Source organism: Mus musculus, chromosome 4, assembly GCF_000001635.26.
Source record: "Mus musculus strain C57BL/6J chromosome 4, GRCm38.p6 C57BL/6J".
NCBI classification, from domain to species: Eukaryota; Metazoa; Chordata; class Mammalia; order Rodentia; family Muridae; genus Mus; species Mus musculus.
Genome location: NC_000070.6, coordinates 54131768 through 54156662, shown reverse-complemented (window position 1 = coordinate 54156662; position 24895 = coordinate 54131768). Strand labels below are relative to the sequence as shown.

Genomic DNA, 24895 nt, shown 5'->3' with positions numbered 1-24895 from the left:
AAGGGACTATGGCCATAGAACAGTTTAGGATATAATTATTTGACTCTGGTTGAGATAATTCACATGAAAAAAAGAACATAGTTTATTGTATTTTCTTCTCTAAAGCACACAATAGTGTTTCCTTGCTTTGCTTAAGTCTCATAATCCAAATGTCCCCAAGTTCTCTATCTCCCAAAGCACTGCTTCCCTTTATACAGTAATAAAACTCAAACCTCCATTATTTCTTTAATTAAATTGCAAGGCCTTTCTTCTGCATGAAGCACTCTGCTTTCAGGTCATGTCGCATCCTATTTGCCCAAATTCTATCTGAGTCACAGTGACCTCTTCTTTAGTACTTCCCAGTCCGCTCCAATTTGCTTGCATTGATACCCCCATAATCATAAGAGAGACCTTTCATTCTCCAAGGACTCCTCTAGACATGATTGTCCCAGCCACTTGCACGCCTTGTCAGAGGGAACCGCCTACCAGGACTTTTTTCATGGGACACTAGACTCATGGCATCTTCCTTTTCCCCATTTGATCTCCTCTTCCTAGGACCAAGCATCTTCCAAACTACCATTTAAAGATGCACTCTGAAGCAGCTAAAAACAGCTATAGAAAAAAATAGTTCCTAATGTTCACACTTCCATGGAGAAAAGTTCAACTTCCCCTAAATAACCCTTTCTTATCACACCATCTTATGTCATCTTGACTTTAATTTAAGCAAACATTAATTTGTCTTCAAAAAAAGATTGTTATTGTTTCTGTAATTAATTCCTCACCAGTCCTGTGATGTAGAAGTGGGGTCTCTCCATCATTTTATTTGTGTTTAAAAGAGAGTTTCCGCCCTTCCGCTCGACTCGTGACTCGAGCCCCGGGCTACCTTGCCAGCAGAGTCTTGCCCAACACCCGCAAGGGTCCACACAGGACTCCCCACGGGACCCTAAGACCTCTGGTGAGTGGATCACAGTGCCTGCCCCAATCCAATCGCGCGGAACTCGAGACTGCGGTACATAGGGAAGCAGGCTACCCGGGCCTGATCTGGGGCACAAGTCCCTTCCGCTCGACTCGAGACTCGAACCCCGGGCTACCTTGCCAGCAGAGTCTTGCCCAACACCCGCAAGGGCCCACACGGGACTCCCCACGGGACCCTAAGACCTCTGTTGAGTGGATCACAGTGCCTGCCCCAATCCAATCGCGCGGAACTCGAGACTGGGGTACATAGGGAAGCAGGCTACCCGGGCTTGAAATGGGGCACAAACCCCTTCCACTCCACTCGAGCCCTGGCTACCTTGCCAGCTGAGTCGCCTGACACCCGCAAGGGCCCACACAGGATTCCACACGTGATCCTAAGACCTCTAGTGAGTGGAACACAACTTCTGCCAGGAGTCTGGTTCGAACACCAGATATCTGGGTACCTGCCTTGCAAGAAGAGAGCTTGCCTGCAGAGAATACTCTGCCCACTGAAACTAAGGAGAGTGCTACCCTCCAGGTCTGCTCATAGAGGCTAACAGAGTCACCTGAAGAACAAGCTCTTAACAGTGACAACTAAAACAGCTAGCTTCAGAGATTACCAGATGGCGAAAGGCAAACGTAAGAATCCTACTAACAGAAATCAAGACCACTCACCATCATCAGAACGCAGCACTCCCACCCCACCTAGTCCTGGGCACCCCAACACAACCGAAAATCTAGACCCAGATTTAAAAACATTTCTCATGATGATGATAGAGGACATCAAGAAGGACTTTCATAAGTCACTTAAAGATTTACAGGAGAGCACTGCTAAAGAGTTACAGGCTCTTAAAGAAAAGCAGGAAAACACAGCCAAACAGGTGATGGAAATGAACAAAACCATACTAGAACTAAAAGGGGAAGTAGACACAATAAAGAAAACCCAAAGCGAGGCAACGCTGGAGATAGAAACCCTAGGGAAGAGATCTGGAACCATAGATGCGAGCATCAGCAACAGAATACAAGAAATGGAAGAGAGAATCTCAGGTGCAGAAGATTCCATAGAGAACATCGACACAACAGTCAAAGAAAATACAAAATGCAAAAGGATCCTAACTCAAAACATCCAGGTAATCCAGGACACAATGAGAAGACCAAACCTACGGATAATAGGAATTGATGAGAATGAAGATTTTCAACTTAAAGGGCCAGCTAATATCTTCAACAAAATAATAGAAGAAAACTTCCCAAACATAAAAAAAGAGATGCCCATGATCATACAAGAAGCATACAGAACTCCAAATAGACTGGACCAGAAAAGAAATTCCTCCCGACACATAATAATCAGAACAACAAATGCACTAAATAAAGATAGAATATTAAAAGCAGTAAGGGAGAAAGGTCAAGTAACATATAAAGGAAGGCCTATCAGAATTACACCAGACTTTTCACCAGAGACTATGAAAGCCAGAAGAGCCTGGACAGATGTTATACAGACACTAAGAGAACACAAATGCCAGCCCAGGCTACTATACCCGGCCAAACTCTCAATTACCATAGATGGAGAAACCAAAGTATTCCACGACAAAACCAAGTTCACACAATATCTTTCCACGAATCCAGCCCTTCAAAGGATAATAACAGAAAAGAAGCAATACAAGGACGGAAATCACGCCCTAGAACAACCAAGAAAGTAATCATTCAACAAACCAAAAAGAAGACAGCCACAAGAACAGAATGCCAACTCTAACAACAAAAATAAAAGGGAGCAACAATTACTTTTCCTTAATATCTCTTAATATCAATGGACTCAATTCCCCAATAAAAAGACATAGACTAACAGACTGGCTACACAAACAGGACCCAACATTCTGCTGCTTACAGGAAACCCATCTCAGGGAAAAAGACAGACACTACCTCAGAGTGAAAGGCTGGAAAACAATTTTCCAAGCAAATGGACTGAAGAAACAAACTGGAGTAGCCATTTTAATATCGGATAAAATCGACTTCCAACCCAAAGTTATCAAAAAAGACAAGGAGGGACACTTCATACTCATCAAAGGTAAAATCCTCCAAGAGGAACTCTCAATTCTGAATATCTACGCACCAAATGCAAGGGCAGCCACATTCATTAGAGACACTTTAGTAAAGCTCAAAGCATACATTGCACCTCACACAATAATAGTGGGAGACTTCAACACACCACTTTCTTCAAAGGACAGATCGTGGAAACAGAAACTAAACAGGGACACAGTGAAACTAACAGAAGTTATGAAACAAATGGACCTGACAGATATCTACAGAACATTTTATCCTAAAACAAAAGGATATACCTTCTTCTCAGCACCTCACGGGACCTTCTCCAAAATTGACCATATAATTGGTCACAAAACAGGCCTCAATAGATACAAAAATATTGAAATTGTCCCATGTATCCTATCAGACCACCATGGCCTAAGACTGATCTTCAATAACAACATAAATAATGGAAAGCCAACAATCACGTGGAAACTGAATAACACTCTTCTCAATGATACCTTGGTCAAGGAAGGAATAAAGAAAGAAATTAAAGACTTTTTAGAGTTTAATGAAAATGAAGCCACAACGTACCCAAACCTATGGGACACAATGAAAGCATTTCTAAGAGGGAAACTCATAGCGCTGAGTGCCTCCAAGAAGAAACGGGAGACAGCACATACTAGCAGCTTGACAACACATCTAAAAGCCCTAGAAAAAAAGGAAGCAAATTCACCCAAGAGGAGTAGACGGCAGGAAATAATCAAACTCAGGGGTGAAATCAACCAAGTGGAAACAAGAAGAACTATTCAAAGAATTAACCAAACGAGGAGTTGGTTCTTTGAGAAAATCAACAAGATAGATAAACCCTTAGCTAGACTCACTAAAGGGCACAGGGACAAAATCCTAATTAACAAAATCAGAAATGAAAAGGGAGACATAACAACAGATCCTGAAGAAATCCAAAACACCATCAGATCCTTCTACAAAAGGCTATACTCAACAAAACTGGAAAACCTGGACGAAATGGACAAATTTCTGGACAGATACCAGGTACCAAAGTTGAATCAGGATCAAGTTGACCATCTAAACAGTCCCATATCACCTAAAGAAATAGAAGCAGTTATTAATAGTCTCCCAACCAAAAAAAGCCCAGGACCAGATGGGTTTAGTGCAGAGTTCTATCAGACCTTCAAAGAAGATCTAATTCCAATTCTGCACAAACTATTTCACAAAATAGAAGTAGAAGGTACTCTACCCAACTCATTTTATGAAGCCACTATTACTCTGATACCTAAACCACAGAAAGATCCAACAAAGATAGAGAACTTCAGACCAATTTCTCTTATGAATATCGATGCAAAAATCCTCAATAAAATTCTCGCTAACCGAATCCAAGAACACATTAAAGCAATCATCCATCCTGACCAAGTAGGTTTTATTCCAGGGATGCAGGGATGGTTTAATATACGAAAATCCATCAATGTAATCCATTATATAAACAAACTCAAAGACAAAAACCACATGATCATCTCGTTAGATGCAGAAAAAGCATTTGACAAGATCCAACACCCATTCATGATAAAAGTTTTGGAAAGATCAGGAATTCAAGGCCCATACCTAAACATGATAAAAGCAATCTACAGCAAACCAGTAGCCAACATCAAAGTAAATGGAGAGAAGCTGGAAGCAATCCCACTAAAATCAGGGACTAGACAAGGCTGCCCACTTTCTCCCTACCTTTTCAACATAGTACTTGAAGTATTAGCCAGAGCAATTCGACAACAAAAGGAGATCAAGGGGATACAAATTGGAAAAGAGGAAGTCAAAATATCACTTTTTGCAGATGATATGATAGTATATATAAGTGACCCTAAAAATTCTACCAGAGAACTCCTAAACCTGATAAACAGCTTCGGTGAAGTAGCTGGATATAAAATAAACTCAAACAAGTCAATGGCCTTTCTCTATACAAAGAATAAACAGGCTGAGAAAGAAATTAGGGAAACAACACCCTTCTCAATAGTCACAAATAATATAAAATATCTTGGCGTGACTCTAACTAAGGAGGTGAAAGATCTGTATGATAAAAACTTCAAATCTCTGAAGAAAGAAATTAAAGAAGATCTCAGAAGATGGAAAGATCTCCCATGCTCATGGATTGGCAGGATCAACATTGTAAAAATGGCTATCTTGCCAAAAGCAATCTACAGATTCAATGCAATCCCCATCAAAATTCCAACTCAATTCTTCAAGGAATTGGAAGGAGCAATTTGCAAATTTGTCTGGAATAACAAAAAACCTAGGATAGCAAAAAGTCTTCTCAAGGATAAAAGAACTTCTGGCGGAATCACCATGCCAGACCTAAAGCTTTACTACAGAGCAATTGTGATAAAAACTGCATGGTACTGGTATAGAGACAGACAAGTAGACCAATGGAATAGAATTGAAGATCCAGAAATGAACCCACACACCTATGGTCACTTGATCTTCGACAAGGGAGCTAAAACCATCCAGTGGAAGAAAGACAGCATTTTCAACAATTGGTGCTGGCACAACTGGTTGTTATCGTGTAGAAGAATGCGAATCGATCCATACTTATCTCCTTGTACTAAGGTCAAATCTAAGTGGATCAAGGAACTTCACATAAAACCAGAGACACTGAAACTTATAGAGGAGAAAGTGGGGAAAAGCCTTGAAGATATGGGCACAGGGGAAAAATTCCTGAACAGAACAGCAATGGCTTGTGCTGTAAGATCGAGAATCGACAAATGGGACCTAATGAAACTCCAAAGTTTCTGCAAGGCAAAAGACACCGTCAATAAGACAAAAAGACCACCAACAGATTGGGAAAGGATCTTTACCTATCCTAAATCAGATAGGGGACTAATATCCAACATATATAAAGAACTCAAGAAGGTGGACTTCAGAAAATCAAATAACCCCATTAAAAAATGGGGCTCAGAACTGAACAAAGAATTCTCACCTGAGGAATACCGAATGGCAGAGAAGCACTTGAAAAAATGTTCAACATCCTTAATCATCAGGGAAATGCAAATCAAAACAACCCTGAGATTCCACCTCACACCAGTCAGAATGGCTAAGATCAAAAATTCAGGTGACAGCAGATGCTGGCGAGGATGTGGAGAAAGAGGAACACTCCTCCATTGTTGGTGGGAGTGCAGGCTTGTACAACCACTCTGGAAATCAGTCTGGCGGTTCCTCAGAAAACTGGAAATAGTACTACCGGAGGATCCAGCAATACCTCTCCTGGGCATATATCCAGAAGATGCCCCAACAGGTAAGAAGGACACATGCTCCACTATGTTCATAGCAGCCTTATTTATAATAGCCAGAAGCTGGAAAGAACCTAGATGCCCCTCAACAGAGGAATGGATACAGAAAATGTGGTACATCTACACAATGGAGTACTACTCAGCTATTAAAAAGAATGAATTTATGAAATTCCTAGCCAAATGGATGGACCTGGAGGGCATCATCCTGAGTGAGGTAACACATTCACAAAGAAACTCACACAATATGTATTCACTGATAAGTGGATATTAGCCCCAAACCTAGGATACCCAAGATATAAGATATAATTTGCTAAACACATGAAACTCAAGGAGAATGAAGACTGAAGTGTGGACACTATGCCCCTCCTTAGATTTGGGAACAAAACACCCATGGAAGGAGTTACAGAGACGGAGTTTGGAGCTGAGATGAAAGGATGGACCATGTAGAGACTGCCATAGCCAGGGATCCACCCCATAATCAGCATCCAAACGCTGACACCATTGCATACACTAGCAAGATTTTATTGAAAGGACGCAGATGTAGCTGTCTCTTGTGAGACTATGCCGGGGCCCAGCAAACACAGAAGTGGATGCTCACAGTCAGCTAATGGATGGATCATAGGGCTCCCAATGGAGGAGCTAGAGAAAGTAGCCAAGGAGCTAAAGGGATCTGCAACCCTATAGGTGGAACAACATTATGAGCTAACCAGTACCCCGGAGCTCTTGACTCTAGCTGCATATGTATCAAAAGATGGCCTAGTCGGCCATCACTGGAAAGAGAGGCCCATTGGACTTGCAAACTTTATATGCCCCAGTACAGGGGAATACCAGGGCCAAAAAGGGGGAGTGGGTGGGCAGGGGAGTGGGGGTGGGTGGATATGGGGGACTTTTGGTATAGCATTGGAAATGTAAATGAGTTAAATACCTAATAAAAAATGGAAAAAAAAAAAAAAAAAGAGAGTTTCCTTTCAGCTACAGTAGTTCACCATAGGAAATGACCTCCTTATAATCAAGTAAGTGGTGTAATCAAGTCACACATTTAGAAATTTAATCTACTTTAAATCCTGGGCAAATATTAAGGTACACATATCTCCAACTCAATATAATATTTCTGTGTGGAAAAAATTGAAGCAATCAAAATGTTCAACACTAAAGAAATAATCAAACAATTTAGGCTTGAAACAATCGATGGAGTATTATAGAGACGCTAAAATGGCTTCATTTGGACTATTGGTGACAAAAGAAAATGAAAAGATGCTAATTTCAACACTGAAATAAAAAGTGAATAATTTGAGGATCTGCAGGAGCCATCTTGGCTCCGAGACTCCGCAGAAAGTTGTCTGCACAGGCAAGAGTGTGGCCCACAGAAGCTAACAGCTTCTGGGACAGGCGAGAGCCACAGAGCTTCTGAGGCAGCTCCGTTTTCGGGCTTCAGACATCCGGCCACCTTCCCGGCCAGAGGTCAGGTGTCTGCCCTGCCCTGGAGGCCCTAGCCTCAGGATACGCTGGAGCCATTTTGGTTCCAGGACTCGGCAGAAAGTAGTCTGCACAGGTGAGAGTGTGCACTACTGAAATTAACAGCTTCTGGGACAGGCCAAAGCAACACAGCTTCTGGGAAAGGTCTAGTCTCCCAGGTCTGCTGATAGAGGGTAATAGAATCACCAGAGGAACAATCTCTAAACAGAGACAACTATAACAACTAACTCCAAAGATTACCAGATGGCGAAAGATAAACATAAGAATCTTACTAACAGAAACAAAGACCACTCACCATCATCAGAACCCAGCACTCCCACTTTGCCCAGTCCAGGGCACCCCAACACACCCGAAAATCTAGACCTAGACTTAAAAGCATATCTCACGATGATGGTACAGGACATCAAGAAGGACTTTAATAACTCACTTAAAGAAATACAGGAGAACACTGCTAAAGAGTAACAAGTCCTTAAAGGAAAACATATCCAAACAGGTGATGGAAATGAACAAAACCATACTAGACCTAAAAAGGGAAGTAGACACAATAAAGAAAACCCAAAGTGAGGCAACACTGGAGATAGAAACCCTAGGAAAGAAATCTGGAACGATAGACGCGAGCATCAGCAACAGAATACAAGAGATGGAAGAGAGAATCTCAGGTGCAGAAGATTCCATAGAGAACATCGGCACAACAATCAAAGAAAATGGAAATGCAAAAAGATCCTAACTCAAAACATCCAGGAAATCCAGGACACAATGAGAAGACCAAACCTACGGATAATAGGAGTGGATGAGAATGAAGATTTTTCAACTCAAAGGACCAGCAAATATCTTCAACAAAATTATAGAAGAAAACTTCGCAAATCTAAAGAAAGGGATGCCCATGAACATACAAGAAGCCTACAGAACTCCAAATACACTGGACCAGAAAAGAAATTCCTCCCAACACATAATAATCAGAACAACAGATGCACTAAATGAAGATAGAATACTAAAACCAGTAAGGGAAAAAGGTCAAGTAACATATAAAGGCAAGCCTATCAGAATTACACCAGATTTTTCACCAGAGACTATGAAAACCAGAAGAGCCTGGACAGATGTTATACAGACTCTAAGAGAACACAAATTCCAGCCCAGGCTACTATACACAGCCAAACTCTCAATTACCATAGATGGAGAAACCAAAGTATTCCACGACAAAACCAAATTCACAAATTATATTTCCACGAATCCAGCTCTTAAAGGATAATAACAGAAAAAAACCAATACAAGGATGGGAACCACGCCCTAGAAAAAACAAGAAGATAATCCCTCAACAAAACTAAAAGAAGACAGCCACAAGAACAGAATACCAACTTTAACAACAAAAATTAACAGGAAGCAACAATTACTTTTCCTTAATATCTCTTAATATCAATGGACTCAACGCCCCAATAAAAAGACATAGACTAACAAACTGGTACACAAACAAGACCCAACATTTTGCTGCTTACAGGAAACGCATCTCAGAGAAAAAGATAGACACTACCTCAGAATGAAAGGCTGGAAAAAAATTTTCCAAGCAAATGGTATGAAGAAACAAGCTGGAGTAGCCATTCTAATATCTAACAAAATCGACTTCCAACCCAAAATAATCAAAAAAGACAAGGAGGGGCACTTCATACTCATCAAAGGTAAAATCCTCCAAGAGGAACTCTCAATTCTGAATATCTATGCTCCAAATACAAGGGCAGCCACATTCATTAAAGAAACTTTAGTAAAGCTCAAAGCACACATTGCACCTCACACAATAATAGTGGGAGACTTCAACACACCACTTTCACCAATGGACAGATCATGGAAACAGAAACTAAACAGGGACACAGTGAAACTAACAGAAGTTATGAAACAAATGGATCTGACAGATATCGGCAGAACATTTTATCCTAAAACAAAAGGATACACCTTCTTCTCAGCACCTCAAGGGACCTTCTCCAAAATTGACCATATAATTGGTCACAAAACAGGTCTCAACAGATAAAAAAATATTTAAATTGTCCCATGCATCCTATCAGACCACCATGGACTAAGGCTGATCTTCAATAACAACATAAAAAATGGAAAGCCAACATTCAAGTCGAAACCTAACAACACTCTTCTCAATGATACCTTGGTCAAGAAAGAAATTAAGGACTTTTTAGAGTTCAATGAAAATGAAGCCACAACATACCCAAACTTATGGGACAAAATGAAACCATTTCTAAGAGAAAAACTCATAGCTCTGAGTGCCTCCAAAAAGAAACTAGAGAGAGCACACATTAGCAGCTTGACACCACATCTAAAAGCTCTAGAACAAAAGGAAGCAAATTCACCCAAGAGGAGTAGACTGCAGGAAATAATCAAACTCATGGGCGAAATCAACCAAGTGGAAACAAAAAGAATAATTCAAAGAATCAACCAAACGAGGAGCTAGTTCTTTGAGAAAATCAACAAGATAGACAAACCCTTAGCCAGACTCACTAGAGGGCACAGGGAAAGCATCCTAATTAACAAAATCAGAAATGAAAAGGGAGACATAACAACAGATCCTGAAGAAATCCAAAAAACCATCAGATCCTTCTACAAAAGGCTATACTCAACAAAACTGGAGAACCTGGATGAAATGCACAAGTTTCTAGACAGATACCAGGTACCAAAGTTGAATCAAGATCAGATTAATGATCTAAACAGCCCTATATCCCCCAAAGAAATAGAAGCAGTCATTAATAGTCTCCCAACCAAAAAAAAAGCCCAGGACCAGATGGGTTTAGTGCAGAGTTCTATCAGACCTTCAAAGAAGATCTAATCCCAGTTCTTCACAAACTATTCCACAAAATAGAAACAAAGCTACTCTGCCCAACTCATTCTATGAAGCCACAATTACTCTGATACCTAAACCACAAAAAGACCCAACAAAGATAGAGAACTTCAGACCAATTTCCCTTATGAATATCGATGCAAAAATCCTCAATAAAGTTCTTGCTAACCAAATCCAAGAACACATCAAAACAATCATCCATCCTGACCAAGTAGGTTTCATCCCAGGGATGCAGGGATGGTTCAATATACGGAAATCCATCAATGTAATTCAGTATATAAACAAACTCAAAGACAAAAACCACATGATCATCTCGTTAGATGCTGAGAAAGCATTTCACAAAATCCAACACCCATTCATGATAAAAGTCTTGGAAAGATCAGGAATTCAAGGCCCATACGTAAACATGATAAAAGCAATCTACAGCAAACCAGTAGCCAACATCAAAGTAAATGGTGAGAAGCTGGAAGCAATCCCACTAAAATCAGGGACTAGTCAAGGCTGTCCACTCTCTCCCTACCTATTCAAAATTGTATTTGAAGTCCTAGCCAGAGTAACTAGACAACAAAAGGAGATCAAGGGGATAGAAATTGGAAAGGAAGAAGTCAAAATATCACTTTTTGCAGATGATATGATAGTATATATAAGTGACCCTAAAAATTCCACCAGAGAACTCCTAAGCCTGATAAACAGCTTCAATGAAGTAGCTGGATATAAAATTAACTCAAACAAGTCAATGGCATTTCTGTACACAAAGGATAAACAGGCTGAGAAAGAAATTAGGGAAACAACACCCTTCTCAATAGTCACAAATAATATAAAATATCTTGGCATGACTCTAACTAAGGAAGTGAAAGATCTGTATGATAAGAACTTCAAGTCTCTGAAGAAAGAAATTAAAGAAGATCTCAGAAGATGGAAAGATCTTCCATGCTCATGGATTGGCAGGATCAATATAGTAAAAATGGCTATCTTGCCAAAAGCAATCTACAGATTCAATGCAATCCCCATCAAAATTCCAACTCAATTCTTCAACGAATTAGAAATGGCAATCGGCAGATTCATCTGGAATAACAAAAAACTAGGAGAGCAAAAATCTTCTCAAGGATAAAAGAACCTCTGGTGGAATCACCATGCCCGACCTAAAGCTGTACAACAGAGCAATTGTGATAAAAACTGCATGGTACTGGTATAGTGACAGACAAGTAGACCAATGGAACAGAATTGAAGACCCAGAGATGAACCCACACACCTATGGTCACTTGATCTTTGACAAGGGAGCTAAAACCATCCAGTGGAAAAAAGACAGCATTTTCAACAAATGGTCCTGGCACACTGGCTGTTACCATGTAGAAGAATGTGAATCGATCCATTTCTATCTCCTTGTACTAAGGTCAAACCTAAGTGGATTAAGGAACTCCACATAAAACCACAGACACTGAAACTTATAGAGGAGAAAGTTCGGAAAAGCCTCGAAGATATGGGTATAGGGGAAAAATTCCTGAATAGAACAGCAATGGCTTGTGCTGTAAGATCGAGAATCGATTAATGGGATCTCTTAAAATTCCAAAGATTCTTCAAGGCAAAAGACACTGTCAATAAGATAAAAAGACCACCAACAGATTTAGAAAGGATCTTTACCTATCCCAAATCGGATAGGGGACTAATATCCAATATATATAAAGAACTCAAGAAGGTGGACTCCATAAAATCAAATAACCCCATTAAAAAATGGGGCTTAGAACTGAACAAAGAATTCTCACCTGAGGAATACTGAATGGCAGAGAAGCACCTGAAAAAATGTTCAACATCCTTAATCATCAGGGAAATGCAAATCAAAACAACCCTGAGATTCCACCTCACACCAGTCAGAATGGCTAAGATGAAAAATTCAGGTGACAGCAAATGCTGGCGAGGATGTGAAGAAAGAGGAACACTCCTCCATTGTTGGTGGGATTGCAAGCTTGTACGACCACTCTGGAAACCAGTCTGGCGATTCCTCAGAAAATTGGACGTAGTACTACTGGAGGATCCAGCAACACCTCTCCTGGCCATATATCCAGAAGATGTCTCAACCGGTAAGAAGGACACATGCTCCACTATGTTCATAGCAACCTTATTTATAATAGCCAGAAGCTGGAAAGAACCCAGATGCCCCTCAACAGAGGAATGGATACAGAAAATGTGGTACATTTACACAATGGAGTACTACTCAGCTATCAAAAAATAATGAATTTATGAAAGTCCTAGGCAAATGGATGGACCTGGAGGGCATCATCCCGAGTGAGGTAACCCAATCACAAAGGAACTCACACAATATGTATTCACTGATAAGTGGATATTAACCCAGAAACTTAGGATTCCCAAGATATAAGATGCAATTTGCTAAATGCATGAAACTCGAGAAGAACGAAGACCAAAGTGTGGACACTTTGCCCCTTCTTAGAATTTACCCATGGAAGGAGTTACAGAGACAATGTTTGGAGCCGAGACAAAAGGATGGACCATCTAGTGATTGCCATATGCAGGGTTCCATCCCATAATCAGCTTCCAAACGCTGACACCATTGCATACAATAGCAAGATTTTGCTGAAAGGACCCAAATATAGCTTTCTCTTGTGAGACTATGCCCAGGCCTAGCAAACACAGAAGTGGATGCTCATAGTCAGCTATTGAATGGATCACAGGGCCCCCAATAGAGGAGCTAGAGAAAGCACCCTAGGAACTAAAGGGATCTGCAACCCTATAGGTGGAACAACAATATGAACTAACCAGTACCCTGGAGCTCTTGTCTCTAGCTGCATATGTATCAAAAGATGGCCTAGTCGGCCATCACTGGAAAGAGAGGCCCATTGGACTTGCAAACTTTATATGCCCCAGTACAGGGGAACGCCAGAGCCAAAAAGGTGGAGTGGGTGGTTAGGGGAGTGGGAGGGTGGGTATGGGGGACTTTTGGGATAGCATTGGAAATGTAAATGAGGAAAATACCTAATAAAAATAAAAAATAAAAAAGTGAATAATTATGAGTTTCACTATGTAATGATATCAAATATTCAAAATTACACCTTGCTTTAAAAAAAAAAAGGAAAACTACCCTGAGAAAAGATTCTCTTCTAGTCTCAAAAATCTATCATAGAGAAATTGAATTTTAACAACCCTTTGTCTGAAGACCTACATGTTGTGAGATACCCCCAAGAAACCTTATAGCCATAGAAAACGTGAAGAAGAAATAGAGGGAAGAATATTGTGTTAGCCTAGATCCTCCAGGTTGAGCAGAGGATATGTTGGAAACTATTCCTTATGCTCTGCTCCTGCCTCCTCTCCATGTTGTCTTGAGAGGATCATTGCACATCCATTATACCTTTTTGAGATAACAAGAATGGTATCAGTGAGATAAGAGCAAGGAAGAACCATCCAGAATCCTATTGAGCAAAGCATCATGACTTAGCTGTGAAACTCCAACACTCAGGAGCATGCCATGAGCCAATTAGATTGGGAAAGCTTGAAGCCAGCCTGTGCTATAGAGTGAAACCCTGCCTCAAAAAAAAAAAAAAAAAAAAAAAAAAAAGTCAGTCTTTTTAAGTGCCACAAGGACAAAAGTTAGGCAAGAAAGCTCATTTGAGTTAGTTTCTTGTCACTGAGACAAAATGACAGAAAAATAACTCATAGAGAAGATTTGTTTGCAACCCCAGTTCCAGAGGTTTCAGCCCATAGTTAACTAGCTACATAAACACAGTAGAAAGTACATGTTGAGACAGAGATGCTCACCTCCTGACAGCCAGGAAGCGAAAAGACAGAAAATGGAAGCAGTGATGGCCAAGATAAACCAATTAAAGCCATACCCTCAGAGTTCTACTTTCACCAGCCCAGCCCCAATCACCACAGTGCACATGCCTTCCACCCCACTCAATTATGAAGCCATCAATGGATTAATACTTAGAGCTTCCATGCATGATCCAATCACCTCTCAATGACTGATCTGATAGCAGGGTACCAGGCCTTCAGCACAAGAGCCTTTGAGTGAGATTGAATCACAAACTGTAGAGCAGCATCCACTGTTGCACTTTCAGATGGTAGATCAAACACAAGTTTGAGATTTCAAAAAGGTTTGATTTTTCACCTACAATAAGCAATCCATTTCTTTCCAGTAGATGCCTTTTGGTATGTATGCCTACAGAGATGAAACAAATGCTTTACTAAAAGATACTTACATTTGCAAAGTATCATATACTCTGATAATTACAGTAAAAAATGTGAGAGATTTTAATGAATTCCCTTCAAGAATGGATGGATCAAAAAGCAGTTTAGACATCCAATAGATTTAAATAAAAAATAAAAAGTAAGGAATGTAAGGAATATGTTTCTTGTCAGGAGATAACCTTCCTGTGTGCATATCTATAAAGTATTGTGGTGAATATAAAATTTATCAGCCCACCCAAGATACTTCTTGCTAAGAAGAAAGCATTGGAATAGGATTTTGGAACATTTCCATGAAAGTGGAAACCTTGTCAGTTTGATCACAGAAAGCCTCTATGAAATTATTTCCATCTTTCCATGAAGACTTACCATGAACTTAAAGGGAATTTCCTCTATTTTAAAATAATTTCATAACTTCAATAAGAATGGACTTAAGTAAGAAATTCCCAGGCCAAACTAAATTATAAAGGGAATGGTTGTGGGTACATTTTAATGAAATAGATGTGATTTCTCTGAAGCCTATTTTAAGACTTTTAAACTGATATTAAGATGATGTTTGTGAGGAAAACTTACAGGGGAAAAAAAGTTCTTCATTTGGCTCAATTACTCAAGCCTCAATTAAGCAGGAAGATGAGAGGTGTAAGGTATGTGACTTCAGCCCATGATTAAGAGCAATCAGTACCTCCGGACTGAATCTGTTGCCCTGGTATAGAGAAAAGAAGTAGGAATTGCCTTACTTAATTACCCCCAAGGATGCCAGGCCTGAGAGGATCTTGCCAAAGCAACTCTACAGGCTAGGGATGACAGAACCAATCCCCGAGGGTAAACAGAAAAGCACCACCACTCCCACCCAGGAGGTGCTAATACCAACCTTTTGCTCTCTGGATCGAATGGCTTCTCTGTATACCTCTTAATGTATAGGTTCCCGCGATGTACAGAACTTAGCAACTCTTTCCCCGTAACCTCTCCTGCATCAGAAGGTGTTCCTAAGACAGATGATGCACCTTCCACAGTGGACGCGCTGATCCCACCAGCCAAAATCAGCAAAATCTTCTACCTCAAAAAAAAATTTTTTTTACAGGGATAGGAGTTACTGCCGTTAAAGTAGGAAGGATATTGTCACCTCTAGAGTCAAATAACAATGTTGTTCCCACTCTTCTAAATGAGCTCCCAAGCACGACTTGGAAACTCACAAGAATGCAAGCACAGATTAGCAATGCTGAGCCAGACTGAAGGTTGATCCCCTCCAAAGTGGGTGCAGGTGTGGCAGTAGATACCCTATTCCCTCCTTAAGTAGTAGATTCTCCACAAGTGGAACTATATTGTGTGATCTGTCACACACACACACACACACACACACACACACACACACACAGAGAGAGAGAGAGAGAGAGAGAGAGAGAGAGAGAGAGAGAGAGAGAGAGAGAGAGAGAGAGCAGGTACATAACTCCAATGTGGAGCATTAGCTCATGGCTAAATATATACGTCCATTTGTGTTGCATGTTTAAATGCCAAAACCCCTCCACAATTCTTACTAAACATTGTTTTGATAATACTAAAAGATAAAATATTTAAACCTGGAATTTAACTATTGCCAAAGGTATTTTTCAGTGCTCATAATAGTGGCCATAATAGTGACATCTTTCTTCACCCTTATGTCTCTTTCGTTTGGGGTCCTTGGAATTATTCATACTTTGTGTATATAAAATATATAGCAAATGTTCTAAATATGAATAGTGTTTTGATTATAAAATAAAACCTTTACTTAAATAGCTCATCTATCTAAACAACAAACAGCATGGTACTAAATAGTCTTTGAACTTCAAATGATTAGAAGAGAAATCAGAAAGTACTTAAAAGTAGTTGATAGTAAAATTTAATATGTCAATATTTACTCACAGAGCCAAAGAAGTATGGAAATGTAGTTTCTGAGACGTATTTTATCATTAGCAAAAGCACATGTACAAAAGTTAAGTTTTTAGCTGGCAGTGGTGGCACATGACTTTAATCCCAGCACTCGGGAGGCAGAAGCAGGCAGATTTCTGAGTTTGAGACCAGCCTGGTCTACAGAGTGAGTTCCAGGACAGCCAGGGCTATACAGAGAAACCCTGTCTCGAAAAACCAAAACAAACAAACAAAAAAGTTAAGTTTTTAACTTGAGAAGTTAAAACAAAGCAACAAAACCCACAGGTTCCAAGAGACAACTAGAAAACAAGCACATAAATAAGTAACACACATAAGAAAACAAAGCTATTAATTTAAATATTTTGATAGACTAGACTAACTATAAAAATCTGTGGAGATTTTCAAAAAAAAGATTTCCTACGTCTTTATATACAAATAGATTTATTTCATGAAAGTATTTTGTTTTGTTTTTTATTTTGTTTTCTTTAAAAGGGGAAGGAGAGATTTTAGCTATACAGATCAAAGTATAATGAATGTAAATATCCAAATATAAAATTAAAATAATAAATAACTACAGTCAATAAAAACATCTTCAAAAACTATAAAATATTATAATTAACCATCCAAAAAGCAATTTTAAATACAGATATAAAGAATATATTTCTGCAAAAGTAATCATGAAGTGACAAAATTGATGCGAGGAGTAAACGCAGCATCAAACTTTAATTGCCAACTTGATACAGCCGAGAGTCATCTGAAAAAAAAAAGAGCCCTGATTAAGAAATTGTTTTTATTGTGTTGGACAGTGGACACATCTGAGAAGGATTATCTTGATTGTTAATGGATGGAGGTGGGCCCAGACCACTGTGAGAAGTACCATTACCTAGGCAGGAAGTCAGGATGCCTAACAAACTAACCAACAGCCTGAGTGACTGGAGACCTAGGAGGAAAGCAGAGTTCTTCAGTGATTTCTGTGTGCTTATTTTGCTGTTGAGTGACTCTTCAGTTATCACTGGTGCCCAATGGTTGAAATGAACCCTTTCCTGCCCTTAGTTACGTTAGGTAACGGTGTTTGTTCTAGCAATAGAAAAGAAATCACAACACTTGACTCTGCCAATAAGCATTAAAAAGATAAAAATTACAAGCTCAAAAGAATTTCTTCATAAAATGTTACTGTTATTTCTTACCAAATTTTAAGGAATAAATAAGTTTCTTGCACTGTTCCCACAAAGTAGATCAAGTCAGAAAAACTAGACTAGTCTATATAACTAGTGTAATGTGATACAAGTTGCCAAGCAAAGTATACATGATGTCATACTCACAATTAGCTTTAAATAAAGCTTACTGCATACCATGTACTACATAAGTGTTCACTAAAGTTTATCTTATTTATTCCTCATGATAAGATGTAGCTTGGATGTCATTCAGATTAATTGAATGTTATAGGTAAAAAAAAAATAAAGTCAGAAAATTATTTCCTCAGGTCACACAACAAATAAGCAGTCAAGCTGCAATTCAAATCCAGAGGGTCTAGCTCCAAAATTCTGTACTCATAAGCCTTGCTTCATTCTCCCAACAACAAGATAAGGACCAAATTAGTCCTGGGATATAGGAACAGTAGCTACTCATTTGATAGTATATAAAACAAAATCATGAAAAGCTTAATTCCACAGGTGCAAAGCTGGCTCCAGAAAGAAAGAAAGAAAGAAAGAAAGAAAGAAAGAAAGAAAGAAAGAAAGAAAGAAAGAAAGAAAGGAAGGAAGGAAGGAAGGAAGAGAAAGAAAGAAAGAAAGAAAGAAAGAAAGAAAGAAAGAAAGAAAAGGAAAGGAAAGGAAAGGAAAGGAAAGGAAAGGAAAGGAAAGGAAAGAAAAGAAAAGAAAAGAAAAGAAAAGAAAAGAAAAGAAAAGAAAAGAAAAGAAAAGAAAAGAAAAGAAAAGAAAAGAAGAGAAAGGAAGGACAAACCTAGAGTCATGCATGGTTCAGCACTTCAGAGCACTTGCTGCTCTCACAGAGGGCCCAGAATGGATCACCAGCAGCCACATGGAGGCTCACAACCATCTGCAACTCCAGTTCTAAGAGATCTGATCCTTCCTCTAATCTCCATGCAAGTTGTACACAACATACATACAAGCAAAATGCCCATATACATAAAATAGAATCATTCAGGGCAATACAGCACTAAGAAAGGCCTTTCATGCCTTAAAGGACAAGATTTGTCACTATAACACAAAAAAAACTAAAGAGAACTTCATTAACATGGAAAATGCTTTATCTAAAAATGTACTATACCTGCCCTTAATAGAGAATAAAAATTAAGAGTAGAAACAGGACAGAACAGTTTCTACTTTTTATCATAATACTATGGGTTATGTCCAAAGAATAAGAAAAGATGCATAAGATGGAAGTATTGGAAAGAAGGGAAGTCAACAGTTAAATATACCAAGATGACACTGGCCAGGGAAGCAGGCAGGCTAACTAAAGATCTTCCCCTTTTTCTCCATTCTTCCAAATCCAGTCCTACAGCAGATTATTTGCTTGTCCACCTTCTCTCCTCTGTCACCAGTCATCTCCAGTGAATCACTGGACTGGACTGGACTGGACTGCCCCTATGCATTGTATTATTCCAGTCCCTAACTCCAGCAGCCATTCCCCAGACTGGCACTCCTGACAAGGAAGCAGACAAACTATCTGCAGACCTTCACCTCTTCCTCTGCTCCTCCAAATCCATTCTCCTTATACGACCCCCAGCTCTGGCGCAGACGACCTGTTGCATCCTTGCTTCCCTCCATCAACCTCCATCTTCAGTAGATCAAACATCTTCTCCTCCAAACTTTCTTCTCCCTATCATTGCTTTATTGCAGTCCCAAACTCCAGCAGGCATTCCCTGGCAACTCACAACTTACTCCAGCCATAGAAGAAGGTAGGCTACCTGTAGAGCTTCACCAATCACACCTCTCCTCCAGAGACTAAAACTGTATACTAACAATAACAGAAAGCTTACAGACTCATGGAAACTGAACAACTCACTACTGAAATTAAAAAAAAAAATGGGACAGGAAATTTGAAAAGATTTCCTAGAACTGAATAAAAGTGAACCCACAACATACCCAAACATGGGGCTCAATGAAAGGGGTTCTAAGAGGAAAGTTCATAGCACTAAGGACCTACATAAAAAAGTTGGGGAGATTTCAAAAGAGTAAATCAACCGCACACCTGGAAGCTTTAGAACAAAAGGAAGAAATCAGGCCCAAAAGGAGAGGCTGGGTTGAAATGCTCAAGCTGAGAGCTAAAATCAATAAAATAGAAACAAACAAAATAAATACAAAGAACCAATGAAACAAAGAGTCGGTTCCTTGAGACAATCAATAGATCGACAAACTCTCATCCAAATTAATTAACAGATACAAAGAGAAGATCCAAATTAGCAAAATTAGAAAAGGGGTGCGTAACAACTGACACCAAGAAGATCCAGAGAAACTGAAGGACATACTTTAAAAATCTGTACTCCAGTAAATTAGAAATTTTTTTTTAAAAAGATACTTTTCTTCATACATACCATTTATCACAGATCTAACTCAAAAAGTAGCTTAGGGTCAGATGGTTTTAACACAGAATTCTACCAGTATTTTCAGAGAAGAGTTAATGCCACTACTCATGAAATTATTCTGGAAAATACAAATAGAAGGGACATTATCCGATATGTTTCTCAAGACCACAGTTACCTTGATACACAAACCACAAGAAGACCCAACAAAGAAAAAGAATTACAGACTAGGGGCTGGAGAGATGACTCAGCAGTTAAGAAGGAGAAGTCCTGAGTTCAATTCCCAGCAACAAAATGGTGGCTCACATCCTTCAGTAACGGGATCCAATGCTCTCTTCTGGTGTGTCTGAAGACAGCTACAGTATACGCATATACATAAAATAAAACTTTAGGGGGCAAATGGACATTAGAGGAAAAAATTTACAGACCAACTTCCCTTATGAACATAGAGGAAAAAATACTCAATAAAATACTTGTGAACTTAACCCAAGAACACATCAAAAACATCTACTATGATCAAGTAGGCTTCATCTCAGAGATACGGGGATGGTTCAGTATATAAAAATCAATAAATATAACCCATCATATAAACAAACTGAAGAAAAAAAGCACATAATCATCTCATTGGATGCAGAAAAGGCCTTTGAAAACAATCAACACGCTTTCGTGATAAATGTTCTGGAGAGATCAGTCATACAAGAAACAAACATCAACATAACAAAGACAGTTTGCAGCAAACCCATAGCCAATATCAACTCAAATGGAGATAATGTCAAAACAAATCCACTACAATCAGGAACAAAACTCTCTGTCTACTCTCTCCATAGCTATTCAGAATAACACTTAAAGTCTTTGCTAGAGGTTAACAACAACAACAACAACAAAACTGAAGGAGATCAAAGGGGTACAAATTGGAAAGGAAGAAGTCAAAAAGTTTTTATTTGCAGATGGCAGAATAGTATATCTAAGTGACTAAAAATTCCACCAGGGAACTCCTACAGCTGCTAAACATTTTCAGCCAAGTAGCTGGATACAAAATTAAGTCACAAAAAAATCAATAGCCTTCCTATATACAAGGGGCAAATGGACTGAAAAAGGAATCATTGAAACTTCATTCTTCACAATATCTTTAAAAAGTATAAGTATCTTGGAGTAAGTCTAACCAAGCAAGTGAAAAACTTCTGTAAGAAAACTTTAAGACATTAGTGAAAGAATTGAAGAAAATATCAGATGGAAAGATTTTCCAGGCTCATGAATCAATGGGGTTAATATAGCCAAGCGCAGCTACCATACCAAAGGCAATCTACAAATCCAATGTGATCCCCCTCACAATTTTAACACAATTCTTTACACATTTTGAAAGGACAATTTTCAGTTTCACATGGAAACACAAAATATCCAGGATGGCTAAAACAATCCTGAATAATAAAATAAGTGTAGGAGATATCACCATCCCAGATTTCAAGTCATACTACAGAACTATGATAATAAAATATATAATATTGGGCACAAAAAAGGACACATTGATCAATAGAATTGAATTGAAGACATAGATATAAAATCACACACCTATGAACACCTGGTTTTTAATAAAGATGCCAGAAACACACACTGGATAAAAGACACCATCTTAAAGAAATTGTGTTGGTCAAACTGGAAGACTGTATGCAGAAGAATTCAAATAAATCTATACTTATCACAATGCACAAAATTCAACTCTAAATGCATCAAAGACCTCAACATAAAACCAAATATACTGAACCTGATAGAAGAGAAAGTAGGAAATAGCCTTGAGCTCCTTTGCACAGGAAAAACTTTCTGAAGAGAATGCCAACAGTACAGGCACTAAAATCAACAATTAGGAAATGGAACTTCATGAAGCTAGAAAACTTCTGCATAGCAAAAGACACTGATTCAGACTAAGCAGCAGCCTACAGAATAGAAAAAGGGGGTTGGTTTGGTTTGGTTTGTTTATCAATTACATATTATATATATAATATATATATATAACTAAAAGAAACTGGATATCATGAAAGCAAATAACCCCATTTAAAATGGAAACAGATCTAAACAGAATTTTCAAAAAGAAGAAATTCAAATGGCTGAGAAACACTTAAAGATATATACAGCATTCAGGAAAATTACAATCAATACTACTTTGTGATTTTATTTTACACCCATAAGAGTGGCAAAGATTAAAAAAAAAAAAAAAACCATGGTAGCTTATTGCTAGTGATCATGTAGACTAAGAAGAACACCCATCCTTTTTTGGTAGTGGTGCAAACTTGTATGGCCAGTATGGAAATTAGTGTAACTGTTCCTCAGTAAGTTGTAAATCAATCTACCTCCACATTCAACTGTAGCACTCTTGGGCATATACCCAAAGGATGATTCATCCTACCAAAGAGACACTTGCTCAACCATATTTATTACTGCTCTATTTATAATACCCAGAAATTAGAAACAAAATATATTCCATCACCATGTAGAGACTGCCATATCCAGGGATCCACCCCATAATCAGCTTCCAAATGCTGACACCATTGCATACACTAGCAAGATTTTACTGAAAGGACCCAGATGTAGCTGTCTCTTGTGAGACTATGCCGGGGCCTAGCAAACACAGAAGTGGATGCTCACAGTCAGCTAATGGATGGATCACAGGGCTCCCAATGGAGGAGCTAGAGAAAGTACCCAAGGAGCTAAAGGGATCTTCAACCCTATAGGTGGAACAACATTATGAACTAACCAGTACCCCTGAGCTCTTGACTCTAGCTGCATATGTATCAAAAGATGGCCTAGTCGGCCATCACTGGAAAGAGAGGCCCATTGGACACGCAGACTTTGTGTGCCCCGGTACAGGGGAATGCCAGGGCCAAAGGGGGGGAGTGGGTGGGTAGGGGAGTGGGGGTGGGTGGGTAAGGGGGACTTTTGGTATAGCATTGGAAATGTAAATGAGCTAAATACCTAATAAAAAAAAATATATTCCATCAACACATGAACGGATAAAGAAAATATGGTACATTTTGGAATATTGCCAATGAAATGGAATATTGTCCAGCCATTGAAAAAAATGAAATCATGGAAATCTGCAGATAAAAGGATAGAACTAGAAAAAAAAAAAAAAAAAAGCACACTGAGTTAATCCTGGCCCAGAAAGACAAATATAGTATGTGTACTGGCTAGTTTTGTGTCAACTTGACACAGCTAGAGTTATCACAGAGAAAGGAGCTTCAGTTGGGGAAATGCCTCCACAAGATCCAGCTGTAGGGCATTTTCTCAATTAATGATCAAGGGGGAAAGGCCCCTTGTGGGTGGGACCATCTCTGGGCTGGTAGTCTTGGTTCTATAAGAGTGCAGGCTGAGCAAGCCAGGGGAAGCAAGCCAGTAAAGAACATCCCTCCATGGCCTCTGCATCAGCTCCTGCTTCCTGACCTGTTTGAGTTCCAGTCCTGACTTCCTTGGTGATGAGCAGCAGTATGGAAATGTAAGCTGAATAAACCCTTTCCTCCCCAACTTACTTCTTGGTCGTGATGTTTTGTCCAGAAATAGAAACCCTCACTAAGACAGTATGTATTCACATATAGATTGATGATGTCAATGACAACCAATTCACAATATATAGAAGCAAAGTGGTTAAGTAAGCATAGAGTAAGGGACTCATTCAGGGGTGGGGGATGACAGATAGATCTCCTCAGGAAAAAGAGAATAGAGGATTGTTATTGGAGGAGGGAGACTAGAATGTGAGGATCAAGGGGAGAGAGAAGAGGGGAATGAGGGAGGGAATATGGAGAGAGACAGCTAAAACTTTAAGGGCCGCTAAAGGAGTAGTATGGAAACTTAATACAGTAGAAGCTTCCCAAAATATATTTATATGAAGTGATCTAAATGAAATCAACAATGATGGGGGAAAGAGAGCCCAGCAGGACATCCCTCAACAGCAAATAAAGCTTCCAATACTGGGATTTGGTTACAACAAATTGAATTGTTGACTAAAGGGGTCCCACAAGAACCACCAAACAACTCAGGCTGTTCTGAAGACTGTAGTTTATTCCTCACAAACTGGTGACAAGGCTCTATTGCTGAAGCCACCTACACAACCTATTGGATGGGGAGAAGTCGAGCTGGTGCCTAGACAGAGCCTACACCCTTGCATGCTAGCATCTTTGGTTCAGGAAGGTACTCTGCACACTACTAACGGAGAAAGGCTAACACCAGCCCAGCCACAAACCCTTTGATCTACAATAGTGATTTACCAACAAGATATGCTACAGTGATGGTGGCACATAGTTTGTGGGAGTAAAAAACTAATGTCTGATTTGACTTACGGTCCACTCCATGAGATGAACCCCAAACCTGACTGCTTGAGAGGCAAAGAACCGGACACTAGATAGCCCAGGGATGTAGGGTGAAAAAAAAATACTAATATATTTAATGTTGTAATAAAATGACATTCTGCTATACTCTTATCCATCATCTCAGAAGCTTTCTGCTGCAGCAGATGGGAACAAATACAGGACTTAGAGCCAGACAGTATGCAAAGAGTGCAAGACTTTGGAAAACTCAGCTCTACATAGAATGTTTCCATCACATCCCTCTCCTCAGAGCTCGGGGAACCACAAGACACCAGAAAGAATGTAACATCCAGGAGGATGGAAAGCAAGAAAGCAAAACCCTTAGAGTCAACATGCT

The 24895-nt window shown here is 39.3% G+C and overlaps 1 long non-coding RNA gene across 1 annotated transcript in view; it reads right to left on the bottom strand.

Moving 5' to 3' along the window:
* The window catches only part of Gm52738, a 90372-nt gene that overhangs the window by 5753 nt on the left and 59724 nt on the right, over positions 1–24895 (bottom strand). The window contains exon 2 of the long non-coding RNA XR_003955411.1: positions 15626–15807. This is a non-coding gene — a long non-coding RNA (predicted gene, 52738). The remainder of the gene's footprint in view (positions 1–15625; positions 15808–24895) is intronic.